At 43.6% G+C, this 12,334-nt stretch overlaps 1 protein-coding gene across 3 annotated transcripts in view; it reads right to left on the bottom strand.

Annotated features, from left to right (window-relative positions):
• LOC133381953 (protein FAM151B-like) overlaps positions 1-2,969 on the bottom strand; it is a 66,307-nt gene extending 63,338 nt beyond the window's left edge. Inside the window, exon 1 of one of the 3 annotated variants that reach the window (XM_061621579.1) lies at positions 2,734-2,969. The gene's annotated coding sequence lies outside the window, so the exon portion shown is untranslated. Of the gene's footprint in view, positions 1-2,429; positions 2,590-2,733 lie in introns of those variants that run through there. The other 2 variants (XM_061621588.1, XM_061621583.1) reach the window with 2 other exon arrangements.
• Positions 2,970-12,334: the final 9,365 nt, after the last annotated feature.

Below are 12,334 nucleotides of genomic sequence, written 5' to 3'. Positions count from 1 at the left end.
ACACCAAGCATAGAGTGTGCAAGTGCTTTTTTCTCCCCTCCCCCAGGGTGGTGGCTGAAAGAAGCTTGCATTTTACAGACTCTCTTTGGCTTCATGAACCTGTTCACAGATGGAAACAGGCGCATGCAGCCAAAGCAACAGGATTTACCCCCGCTTGTCAGCTGAGTGCTGGGAAAATACACCCCCAGTCAATGAAGTGCCCTCCCACCCATCACAAGTGACATTATATGATTGACAGGCGGATGCAATTTAGGGAAAATGACCTCGTGGGTCAAATTGGACTCCCTGGTGGGCTACAACTAGCCTGTGGTCTGGTGGTTACCCACCCCTGCCTTGAAGGTAACAACCAGCATTTTAAATTTGGGCCTGGAAGCACACTTGTGGCCAGTGCAGCTGGCAAAGGATCAATATTATATACTCAGATTGCTTGACTCCCAAAAGCAACTGCGCAGCTACAATCTGACCACTTGAAGCTTCTGAACAGTATTCAAGGGTAGACCAACATACAGCACATTACAGTAGTCTAGCCTGGATGTAATCTGAATAATGAATGACCACAATACAAGTAAAACTGGGCAGCTAGAATGGATAAAATGAAAGTCCAATCTAAAATTAAAGTTAATTAGCTTTTCAGGTATTCTTTAAAACGCACATATTTATGCACACAGGTCTTCAGACATATTAAAATAAATATGTTAATGTTTTCCCCTTTACAATCTAAATAACAGGAAACTAGCATATGCTATTCAGTTGTCATATCTTAGAATATTTACAAGTATTCCACTAAAAAGAATTTCCAAGTAAAGCTTTGAATTGATTTGAATTTAACATTTAAAGCACACTAAGAATGCTCCATCAAGCGTTTCAGTTCAACAATTTTGGCTATTGGAAAAACTTTTAAATGTATTTATTTAGCATCAACATTGACAAATATAAAATAGCATAAATATGAAATGCTATAGTTCAGGGTCCCATACTTGAAGTTACAAAGTATCTGCAACTTACTTGAATTATTCTTGGGGGACAAAAATAGTCTTGGCTTGGCAGACACTGTCACCAGGGCGTGTCTATGAAGCTGGTCAGTAAAAAGTGATAGCTGATGTCACAAGATCCTCCCTACCACCCCCATCAAATATAGAAGGTCCTTCCCTTTTCACTAATAGAATGATATCATAGCACCATCTGGGGACAAATTACCTCAATAAACACTTTTTATATTGGACTTAAACTGAGATAGTTTCAAGAAAGGGAAATTACAGTTTAAAGCCCCTCATCATAATTAGTCTGTATCTCCAACCCAGAAAAGTCTGATAAGATAGCTAAATAAGACATGAACAGTAATAAAATACAGGTTGTATAAACAAATTGTGCACAAACACTGTCAATTTCACTCAAAAATCATGTGACAAACCATGACTTGCAAACCAAAGTACTTGGTGAACACTTTAAAATTGTTCCTAAGAAAGCTAACCTTAAAGTGACCTAGGATAAAACTGTCAGGTACACAGCACATAAAGATGATTAGAATTCTAAATATTTCTATCTTGTTTGTTTTTAATCTCAAATAAACTGTTCTTGAAGTCTTCTTCAGGTCAAGACCAGGGGGGAAATGTATCAAATTAATGGCAGCTTGTATGAACTTCACTGAAAAAAGTCGTATCATTTTTGTATTGGACAAAGCGTTCCTAACTCCTAGGTGCAGAGACAGAACCCAGGTGGCTTATTTGCATGTGCGTAAGGAGGGACCCTGCATACAGAAAAGCACAGATTTTGGTGCAATAAGCCCACCCTCGCTATGGTGTCGTCATATCAGCTTCACTTCTCACATGATTATCTTTCTTCACATGTAGGAGGAAAAAAAGAAAACAGGCATCATCACAGCAAAGAGCAGTGCGCTCACTGGTATTTTAACCTTGCGCCAGATCGCGCTGCACAACCTTTCAAATCACAGACCTCCGGTGCCCGATTGTTTACTACAAAGATCAACGGCTTGGCTGCAAACAATAAAAACAGGCGCGGACAAAACTTCTGAAGATTTATAATGCACTGGATTATTCCAGCCAAGACCGGGGGAAGCGGTCGGAGGCCGGGAGAGAGAATGTTTAGATTTCCAATCCCTCACCCCTCCCCCCGGCGCCAGATGGAGCTTAGGAAGCTGGAGCCTAAAATTCTTGAGGAAGAACAAAGCTTCTTCAAGAGATTAAAGGGGGGGGAGGGAAACCAACTCGCTCGTCCCGGGAAGTATAGGACACCCCGGGGTGCTTATCCTTCCTTGATAGGCAGCAGAGCAACCAACCCCTTTCTGTCCACCGTTTCAGCAGCCGCCCAACCTTTTCTCCTCAAAGTGACAGATTCACATTTGCCCCAGGGCGACCCCTGGGAATGAGGAAATGGGAGGGGAGGGATCAGAGGATGGGGAGAACACTGACTCTCGGAGCGGAGGATTCTGGAAGAAGAAGCAGGAGCCTCTCTGTCTTGCTCGCTTGCACCGGAATCCAAATTGTGGCTTCTTTTCTCTTTCTGTCTCTTTACCATAGAATATCAGAGGCAGAGAGGAAGGGCGTACAGCAATTATACATCTACCCCCCCCCATATTCGAGGGGTAAAAATTAGGCACAGGACCTTCCTTTAAGGCCAACAACTAGAGCAGCCACGCCCCCTACCTACCCACCCCACAGCAGGAAGCAAGACATATTCGGCAACAGTACCTCACCGCCCCCCCGGTTAGCTCACCTCATGAGCGCCGGCTCCGGCTCCAACTAGCTGAACCCGAACGAAAACGGTCGCAGCACTTTCGTGCAGACTTTTGTCTTTTTCAAGAAGGGGGGTGAGGGGTCGTCTCTTTCTTCTTCTTCAGGTCTCCATACGCATGCGCACAGTGGCTCTCTCTCTTTCTCCGCCTTCTCTCAAACCCAAAGGAGACTTCTGCTTCCAATCTCCGCGATGGACCCATGTGCGCTTGCGCAGTTACTATGCTGTTTTGTTCCACTTCCACCTCCTATTCGGACGTACGGTTAATTCAGAGGGTTGGGTGATTCCCAAGAAGGTTGCGTAAAAACTTCGAATTGCATTTTGGTTTTCTGATTACGGTAGCCACTTGCATCTTCTCTTTTTTTAGCGATACGTGTCACCAATTTTTTTTTAACAAAACAGTATAGGACGCTGGTTTGCATGAAATTTGAATATGCTAACTTATATGTATAGATGCACATTTAGAAAGCACTACTATAATTTAATTAGCAGTACAGTACATCTCACCATAGTGGAGGAAGGCTGTGACTAGGTGACTCGTCAGCGTGCTCACCCTGGAGCTAACAGCGGAGGGGCAACTTACTTTCCTTTCTTAAGATTCTCGATCTTTAAAACTGACTTGGGTATCCCGCAATCAAACAACAAGCTATAACAACAACAGGAGATATAAGAAGGTGTGGCTTGTTTTTGGATTTTGTTTCTTTTGTTCTTGCTGCTTTGGAAGGTTCTATGAATGCTCGAAATATACGAAGCTATTTAAGGAGGAAAGTGCCTCTGAGCATGTGCAGAGTATACTTAGTTCCCCATTGAAAAGCCACCGGTACCCATGCAAATCAGAGTACAGCTTTTAGGACAAAGTACATGACACCTTATTGGTAGCTGAGCTACATACACAAATATTTTATTTCATAAATTTATTAGCTGTCATTCAAAATACAATATTTTCCCATGCTGTCTTGCAGCATTTAGAGCAACATAATAACAGGCTTAATAACAGCAGTGAAAATATTTCATATCAACATTTCACAGCCAACCCTACCTGTACAAGACTGGTGTCTTGGGCAAGAGCTTCTGTGGCAGACCCAAAATGGTGGTAATCCACTGAAGTGCGTTTAGCATCTATAGATTTTGCTATATGATGAAGACACACCTTTTTACCCTGGCCTTTGACAATTAAGGTACTTTGGTTTTTGGGATCCACCTCTTTTCTAGATTTATACTGTTCTTAAGATTGGTAGTGCACCCCCAGGCACTCACAAATGTGCCCCTCAGGCACCCCACTCACAGCCCCCCTTGCAATTCCATCCAGTGCCTTTAGGCATTGGTGCACACCAGCTGCCATGGGCCCGCTAACGCTCCTCGCCAGTTCCTGTGCTGCGTTGGTGCTAGGAGTGGAAAGATCTGTCTGTTTTGGTTCTCTCCGTTTCCCATTTTTCCATTTTTCTCTACATTTCTGCAGCAATCTGCAATTTTTTTATAAAAAATCCTCATGGAAATTCTCCAGCGTTTTAGTGAGAATTTCTCCAAATAAACATATTTTTGTGTTTTGACAAAGGCCCACCTTTTTGCAAGCAATTCCTCATCATACCATGCCTTTTTGCATGTTGTTTTCACTCATGTATTCATTTTTATGCACACTTTCCCCTAATATATGCATTTTTGTAAATATTGTTTAGTTGGTGAACTGCATCCCAAAATTCTAATAAATGCGGATTTTGAAGGATGGCCATGTTTCAGTTCTCATGTTGTTTCAGAAATTGCAAATTTGATAAATTCTGCTTGAAATGCAAACTGAATCGAAATTCTCACCCATCCCTAGTTGGTGCCGACACTTCCCACTGCTGCCCTGCATCACCATTGCACAGCTCCGTGCAGCTCATAGGCCATCTCCCCACCTAGGACATTTACCTGTGCCTGGCCTAGGCTGCTACTGCTGCCACCATGGCCACTTGCCCCCCTCGCCACTTGCCTGCTCGCTCCACACCCACCCACTTGCTTTGCTTACCCTCCCACCCCATAGCCACCCACTTGCCTCGCTCACCTCATACCTGGCTGCCCCACATGCCCAGTCACCCGCCCCCCCCACCAGCCATCCTTGCTTCCCTCATGCACTCCCCTCACTTGCCATCCTGCCTCCACACCCTGCCCCCATGTAACCCAGCATAACAGCTTAGGAAAATGACAGACAGACAGACAGACAGACAGACAGACAGACAGACAGACAGACAGACAGACAGACAGACAGATAGATAGATAGATAGATAGATAGATAGATAGATAGATAGATAGATAGATAGATAGATAGATAGATAGATAGATAGATAGATAGATAGATAGATAGATAGATAAAAAACATGTTAGGAATATAGGGGCTGCCTTGTACTGAGTTAGACCATTGGTCAGTATTGTCTATTCTGACTGCTCAACAGAGGTGCTTTAAAGAAATGCTGGCTGTCATATTCTATGTTGCCTTTCAAAACACCTGCAGAATCCTGGCATCCCCACACCCCTAACTCCAAAGGTTTTACTGTTGTGTATTATTTTATTGTGAGCAACCCTGAGTGCCCTACTGTAGGGTAGAAGGGCAGGATATAAATATTTAAAATAAATAAATAATCTACTAAACTCACCCAGTTTAGGAATCTCTCAAGTGTCTCTGACCTGCCTCTTCAAAACTTTCAAATTTGTGGAGAGTAAGGCTATCAATGGCCATTAGTTATGATGGTTAGGTTTTACTTCCACTGTTGGAGGCAGTGTGTCTCTATAATACCAAGTGCTAAGAATCACAAGTGAGGAGAATGGTTGTCGCACTCATGTCCTGCTTGTGGGCTTCCCATGGGCATCTGGTTGGCCACTGTGAGGATGCTGGACTAGATGGGCTTTTGGCCTGATACAGCAGGTTCTTCTAATGTTTGGTGCTGCAAAACATGGGACTCATTTCTAATTAAATAAGTTGTATTAGGCACAAACCCCAGCAAATGTTACATCTTCAGTATACCAAAATATTACATAATATTTAGGCAAATTCTCATCTAGCAGGTGTAATTCATTAAAGTTCAGCTTTGTTTGCAGTTCTAAGTCTGAAACTTTAACAAAAGCGTTGAAATGAGGCATGCCTAATTGCTAAACCACTGATCCCCAATAGCTGATTTCCTTTACAGATCTTAAACATTCAGACGTGTTATCATCTAATAATTAGACAGAATTGTGTCAAAGCTTGTGAACATATTTACATGCTTTTAATGATTTTGGTAAAATATCACCAGAATGAGGAAACCTACTGTTTGCACCCTACACTCGCGTGTAACAGAGAACTTAATTTTATTTTTAAGATACACACTGCAGTACTTCAAGGTCAGTGCTGCCAGCAGACATTTACCTTGATGTTTTGAATTTGACATAGAACCTTACACCTTCAGTTTAAGTTACAAATTTATTGATCTATATATGGATCAGGGCTTAATTTGAGAAGATGCTCAGCGCTGGGAATTGTTTTAAGTATCAGGCTTTACCTTGTACACATTTGGGGAATATCTGATATGTATTTAATTGTGCTAGTATTATGCATCTATGCAACATTGTCTTAGTTTTGTGGAGTTTTAGATATCTTAATTATTGTTGTAAATGATGGTATTTTTGTTTTTGGAGGAAGAACAATATACACATAGGGTTGGATCCAACTAATTTATACTCAGAGTAGACTCATTGAAATTAATAAATCTAAGTTAGTAATTAACTTCACTGGATCTAATCTGAGTAGGACTAGTATTGTATACAACCTAATAAATATGTTAGTCATTTCGATTTTTATAACTGGGTCTTCTCTAAGTAGGAATAACATTGGAGACAACCCTTAATAAACAAATAACTAGTAATAGAGAAAAGTACCTGTGAACTTACACTTCACTGAACAACTCTTTTCCACCAAAAAAACCCCCGAGGGGATGACATGATATTGGTACAGCTCAGAGTGCATCCTCCAATCAGATGTGAAATTCTCTCTCTCTCTCTCTCTCTCTCTCTCTCTCTCTCTCTCTCTCTCTCTCTCTCTCTCTCTCTCTTTCTTTCTTTCTTTCAAGCTGACATGGATGTAATTTTTTGGTTTAGGTACAGGTTTGTTGAAATGGCTTTAGAAAGACCATCTTTCTCAAAAACCACAAGAGCAGGGAATAAAATTGTTATTTTTAGAATTGCTTAAAATGGTAACGTTCTTGCCCCTTCATAATTTGAAGCAGTTCTAAGAATGACACATATTAACATATTCCAGAAGTGTAGCCGTGTAAGGCTTTTGTGGAAAAGAATAACAAAGTGTCTTAAAGTCTAGCAAATGTATTATAGCATAAGGTTTTGTGGACCACAGTCCACTTTGGTTTGGCTGAAAACTTGCCAGGACAGAAAAAGTTCATTTGAAAATAAACAAGAGGAATTACTTTCTGACTCTGTTTGCTTATAGTAGCCACCTTTGCTTGTAGTGCTGCCACTGCTATAGCTATGGTTAGACAAGTTTCAGCAGCAGACTAAGGAGGAAGTGTGGGATATAAATTAAATAAATAATAATAAATTATTTTCACCATATTTCTACATTAACTGTGGGTATTGGCTATAATAATCTGTATAAGAAATAAAGTCCTGCCATATTGCTAAGAATTGATCTTGTGTGGTTTGTCCATTAGGTGCCCTCAGCGTGTGTGATATTTTCTACAGCAGGTCTAGTTGCCAGAGCTTCTTCGACTTCTTAGACCATATTATGATTTGTTTGTTGGACAGCTATATGGTAATGACTATTCAACCTACATTTGTCAATTTGCTTGCAGGGTGTTTACAAATCTTCCCTTTGGTATACTCCACGGTTGCGAACTCTGAGGCGGGAGGTGAAATGGCTAGAGCACCGGTGGCAGAAATCTCGCTCTGATGATGATCACCAGTCAGAGCGGCTGCGGCAGCCTACCATGTGGCGATAAGGGGCTGCCTGTATTGTGTCCTCAGAGTGCTGTCCCAGGAGGCTGTTCCAAGTGGTCTGAAGCCTGGTCAGTCCAGTTGCTTCGGAACCGATGGGACATTCTAAGACCTCCTGTGATGAGTTTGCAAAGCACCTTGCAGATAAAATCGATCTTCTAAAGAGTGCAATTCCGCACACTATGGATACAGTGAGTGAGCCAGAGTCAGCCAGTGATTCTCCGGTGGTGTGGGATCGATTCCAGCTTCTTCCTTCTGATGAAGTGGACAAGGTGCTTTCAACCTTAAGGCCAACCACCTGCTTACTTGACCCTTGCCCATCGTGGCTCATTATGAGTTGCAAGGACAGACTGGGCAAGGGGATCAAGGCGGTGGTAAATGCGTCCTTGGAAGAGGGCATAATGCCATCAGCCCTCAAGGAGGCAATAATAAAACCAATTTTAAATAAGCCCTCCTTGGATCTCCAGGATTTGAACAACTTTCGCTCAATCTCAAACCTACCATTCTTGGGCAAGGCGGTTGAGCGGGTGGTGGCGAAGCAGTTGCAAGCGCATTTGGAGGAAGCGGATTATCTGGATCCATTTCAGTTGGGCTTCAGGCCTGGACATGGGACTGAAACAGCCTTGGTCGCCTTGGTGGATGATATGAGGAGAGCATGCACCTTCCTCGCAGAGCTTGGAAAAGTTACTTTTTTAAACTACAACTCCCATCAGCCCCAGCCAGCATGGCCACTGGATTGGGCTGATGGGAGTTGTAGTTCAAAAAAGTAACATTTCCAAGCTCTGCTTCCTTGTCCTGGATCTCTCAGCAGCTTTTGATACCATTGACCATGGTATTCTTCTGGATCGCCTGGAGAGGTTAGGCATAGGGGGCACTGTACTGCAGTGGTTCCATTCCTTCCTCTCTGGTAGGCACCAAAGAGTAGCATTGGGGGATGAGGTTTCGGACCCTTGGCCTCTCACTTGTGGGGTGCCACAGGGCTCCATCCTCTCCCCGATGCTATTTAACATCTATATAAAGCCGCTGGCACACAGCTCTATCTCTCATTCAAATCTTCACCAAGGTTGGCTGTAGAAACCCTATCCAAGTGCCTGGAGTCGGTGAGTGGCTGGATGGGAAGGAATAAGCTGAAGCTGAACCCTGACAAAACCGAAGTACTGTTTGTGGGAGACAAGGGAAGGTTAGGGGATTTGGACCTGGTGCTCAATGGGGTACAATTGCCTGAGAGACCCGGTCTGCAGCTTGGGGGTCATTCTTGACTCCCAACTGTCCATGGAAGCTCAGGTTTCAGCTGTGAACCAGGCAGCACTGTATCAACCCCATCTGATACAGAGGCTGTGCCCCTACATTCCCAATCATCTGCTCCCATCCAGGGCCGGTTCTAAAGGGTGGCCAGGTTGGGAACTGGCCCAAGGGCCCCAGAGCTACAGGAGCCCCTGAGGGGCCCTCCGCTCCCCTTCTGCGATCCACGCGCCCCCATGCCCCCACTTACCTGTCAGCCAGCTTTTTAGCATTACCCTTAATGAAGATGGCGGCCGCAGCTTCCCTAAGGTACTGAAGCCGCTGCTGCCATCTTAGTTGATGGCAGAGATGTGCGCACGTAGCACGCATGTGTGCCATCAACAAAGATGGCGGCGGAGGCTTCATTCCCCTTAGGGAAACTGCAGCCGCCATCTTCATTAAGGGCAATGGTAAAGACTAGACAGGTAGGGGGGCTGTGTGGGGGTGCACGGGAGGGCACGCACGTGCACACACCCACCCACCCACTGGGGGGCCAGGGCAAGCTGATGCCCAAGGGCCGCCGCGTGCCTGGAGCTGGACCTGCTCCCGTTGGTGGTACATGCCCTGGTCTCCTCTCGCCTAGACTACTGTAATGCATTCTATGTGGGGCTACCCTTGAAAACAGTCCGGAAGCTGCAACTGGTACAGAACGCGGCAGCACGCCTGATTAAAGGCAGCCGCCAGTGCGATCACATCACTCCAGTGCTAAAAGAGTTGCACTGGTTTCCAGTTGCTTGCTGGGCCCAATTCAAGGTGTTGGTTTTGACCTTTAAATCCCTACACGGTTTCGGCCCAGTCTATCTGAAGGAGCACCTCCAGCATCATCAGCTATGCCACCCAACAAGATCAGCCTCAAAAGACCTTCTCTCCATCCCATCAGTCAAAACAGCCAGACTAGTGAGGACTAGGGAAAGGGCTTTTTAAATTGTGGCCCCCACTCTGCGGAACTCCCTCCCAAATGATCTCCGCCATGCCCCTTCTATGATGAGCTTCTGCTGGACCTTGAAGACCTGGCTCTTCAGGCAGGCTTTTGGGGTGGGCTAGATTTTATTATAATTGTTTTCAGATTTTTAATGTCTAATGTATTTGTATGTCTATTTTATACATCACCCAGAGTGGTTGGATAACCAGCCAGATGGGTGACTAATAAATTCAATAAATAATAATAATAAATAATTTAATTGTTCATTCATCCCACACCTTGCAATGCATTTCCTTGTCACTTTCCAAACTGCGAAAAGTTCAGTTTTTTTTAGATTTGTTGCACTAGAACAACAGAGCACTTTAATCCACTTTAATCACACAAACTTAAAGTTCCAGTATTTATTTTTATTTAATTATATTTTATTTATACCCTGCCCTTCCTTCCAGCAGGAGCCCTGTATGTACGTCCTGCAAAATACTCATAATCTGGCGACACTCTGTGCCACTCCAGACTTGTATGGTTGAATGATCCTCCTTAGGAAAAAAAAGTCCCTATATTCAGAAACGTAGGCAGAAGGCCCACAGCCTGAAGTGATATGATTGAGGAACAGGTTGCTCCTCTTTGTGAAAAAATGGTCCTTTGTTACATCACAGCATTCAGCAGATGGGACCTGAATGGGAGAGTGCCACGGTTTGCTTTTCAATATACTGCAGAGAACATATGCACTGCAGCCACCTGCTTTTCTTGAGACATCCTCTGCTAAGAATTTTCACACTCACCAGCCTTGAGAAGGGTATTATTCTGGTCTTTTTGTACTCTCTCCTTGTGCATGTAAATGTGGAGCAAAGAAAACAGGACATTTTGTTTAGTTTACAGTAGATGGCTGCTACTGAAGAGCCTTCCCATGGTTTATTTTGTCACACTTACAGTGACAAATTGAAACTGATCCTCAGGTGTAAACTCTACAGATGCTCTTGTTACATCTAAATATGCTGCTAGTCCAGATTAATATGCCAGCAAGACCACATTTTTTTTAGATTCCAAGGACACAAATTCAGAGATGACTTCTTTGCATGTATGTATACAAGAGACCATGTATTAGCTTTTACAGTGAAAATTAGCTTGAAAAATCTAATTAGTACAACAATAAAAAACTGTAAGTTTATCCAGTTGGAAGTGTTAAATGTGTTTCCTAAAACAACCTCAGTTAGATAATCAATGTACCCAATACTTGCTCCACCACAATTTATTCACCTTTAAAGCCCTTAAATTAAGGTCAGTCTAATAAAGTCTCTATCATTCAAAAATGTCACTTTCCCCTGGCCCTGCATACCTTATCTTGCCCCAATAGAGTGTATGTCAGACAGACACAAGAGTTTCCATAGCTGGAGTCACCAGATTTTTCCCTCTTCCCTCAGGTGGCCCTAGTCTGGTGTTACTCTGGAATGCTACTGGTGCTTAGCTCACCCCACTCAGACTCTCTGCAACTAGGAGCCTTTATCTCCAAAAAGCCACCCATTTAATTGATTGGCTGACTCATAATTGCACCTGCTGCTTTTCCTGAACATCATACAAATGGTAATAGAGTTACCTTACCATATGGGTTTGGTCGTTTATACAGTATCAGTGGCTCTAAAGGGTAAAGTCACAGTTGTACACAGTGTCCCATGCATTGGTAACCTCTAAATTGGATTATTGCAATGTGCTATATATGGGGATGTCCTTAAGATCAGTTCAGAAGCTGCAGGTGGTGCAAAATATGGCAGCTAGACCAGCCCACTCACTGAGGTTAGAGTGATTATCATCATTACTATTATTTAAATTTATTACCTGCCCTTCACCCTGAGGTCTCAGGGTGGGTTACAACAGTTTAAAACCCATCATTAAAAACAATTAAAATCAACTTAAATCACAGAATCACAAAAAATAGGATGGATCCTAAAACTATACATCTTAGGTGTCCAAGGCCAGGATAAAGAGATGCATCTTCAGTATTTGCTGAAAACTCTATAGCGAAGGTGTGTCTCAGGGGCTGCCACAGAGAATGCCCTCTCCCAGGAACCCCCTCCCCAAGCTTCTGAGGGTGGTAGAACTACCAAGAAGACCCCCTCTGCTGATCTCAACACCCAAGAGGGTCTGTAGGGCAGGTGGCAAAGCATACAGCAGCAGGCCTGATCTTACCAGGAATGTATCCAGGTGTACTGAATGCAGTAGTGGATAAGGGCCAGTAAACTGAGTTTGCATCCTGGGAAGATAAAGGCATTGTGGATAGGTGTTCCTATGTTCAGAAGATAGGCCAGTTGCTTGTTCTGGACAGGGTTATGCTTCCTCTGAAGGAGCAGGCACGTAGCTTGACAGTACTCCTGGGCACATCTTTGTCATTAGAGGCCCAAATGACCTCTCTGGCTACGCGTGCCTTTC

This window comes from Rhineura floridana, chromosome 1 (assembly GCF_030035675.1).
Source record: "Rhineura floridana isolate rRhiFlo1 chromosome 1, rRhiFlo1.hap2, whole genome shotgun sequence".
NCBI classification, from domain to species: Eukaryota; Metazoa; Chordata; class Lepidosauria; order Squamata; family Rhineuridae; genus Rhineura; species Rhineura floridana.
The sequence above is the reverse complement of the archived record's forward strand: the minus strand, read 5'-3'. Positions and strand labels throughout refer to the sequence as shown.